Source organism: Cherax quadricarinatus, chromosome 68 (assembly GCF_038502225.1).
Source record: "Cherax quadricarinatus isolate ZL_2023a chromosome 68, ASM3850222v1, whole genome shotgun sequence".
NCBI classification, from domain to species: domain Eukaryota; kingdom Metazoa; phylum Arthropoda; class Malacostraca; order Decapoda; family Parastacidae; genus Cherax; species Cherax quadricarinatus.
The window spans coordinates 16,233,744-16,234,066 of record NC_091359.1 but is presented as its reverse complement, the minus strand read 5'-3'; positions in this window follow the sequence as shown (position 1 = coordinate 16,234,066).

Here is a 323-nt window from a genome sequence, read left to right as displayed (position 1 = left end):
GCTGTGTAATGCAGCAAAGTATGAACAAAGAGCTGATGGAATGGAATGCTAGTGCATATAATAAGTGCACTTTTATTAAAGATTCCATCGGGAAAAGGTTCCTATGAATATAATAAAACATATCCCAAGATGGGATGGATAACAGCGGTGTAATTTGGGTTCTTGTGAACAAACACAAACATGGGAAAACTGGGAGAGCAACACCTGAAGCTCACCCCAGTTACCTCTGAGGCCGTGGATATTCCACTGTAAGCAAGCCATGATTTGTGAGGGGATACAAGAAATCTGAAAGTAGAGGTATCTATGGACTAGAAGGGTTAAAA